This window comes from Gouania willdenowi, unplaced genomic scaffold, assembly GCF_900634775.1.
Source record: "Gouania willdenowi unplaced genomic scaffold, fGouWil2.1 scaffold_10_arrow_ctg1, whole genome shotgun sequence".
NCBI classification, from domain to species: domain Eukaryota; kingdom Metazoa; phylum Chordata; class Actinopteri; order Blenniiformes; family Gobiesocidae; genus Gouania; species Gouania willdenowi.
In genome coordinates this window covers 442,674-443,216 of record NW_021144857.1, presented here as the reverse complement: position 1 = coordinate 443,216, position 543 = coordinate 442,674, and the positions used below count along the sequence as shown (strand labels likewise).

Here is a 543-nt window from a genome sequence, read left to right as displayed (position 1 = left end):
TGCATAATCGTAAATGCTAAATTCTGTGGCCGTTGTGATCTTAATTGAATTGTAATTGAGTTCTAATAATTGACTTAGAACTGTAACATGGTTCCCCAGTTTTATGTCAATTACAATTACTATGTCTAATACATATGTAGTTCATTGTGTGTGTGTGTGTGTGTGTGTGTGTGCGTGTGTGTGTGTGTGTGTGTGTGTGTGTGTGTGTGTGGGTGTGTGTGTGTGTGTGTGTGTGTGTACGGATTTGCAATGCAATCTTAGTAAAGTCCCCACAGCAAGTAAGGAAACAGCTCCACCAAGATCCCCCCAACAGACAAGCCCCCACCCCTCCCCTATGTAACGCACTAGGGGCTCAGGAACTGACTACAAATAAAGGTAAACAGAAATAGGTCCGCCTGTTGAACCAAAGTGTGTGAATAATTGACAGACAAAATAATTTTGGGTAAGTATATATATTTAAGATATTTGGAGTCAGTATATATTTTATATATATTATTTAGTTGCTATTAATAATTAGATATAGACAATAAACAACAATAACAA

At 37.2% G+C, this 543-nt stretch overlaps 1 long non-coding RNA gene across 1 annotated transcript in view; it reads left to right on the top strand.

Annotated features, from left to right (window-relative positions):
• Window positions 1-309, top strand: part of LOC114458376 (uncharacterized) — a 9,450-nt gene extending 9,141 nt beyond the window's left edge. Inside the window, exon 2 of the long non-coding RNA XR_003673034.1 lies at window positions 262-309. This is a non-coding gene — a long non-coding RNA (uncharacterized LOC114458376). The remainder of the gene's footprint in view (window positions 1-261) is intronic.
• Window positions 310-543: the final 234 nt, after the last annotated feature.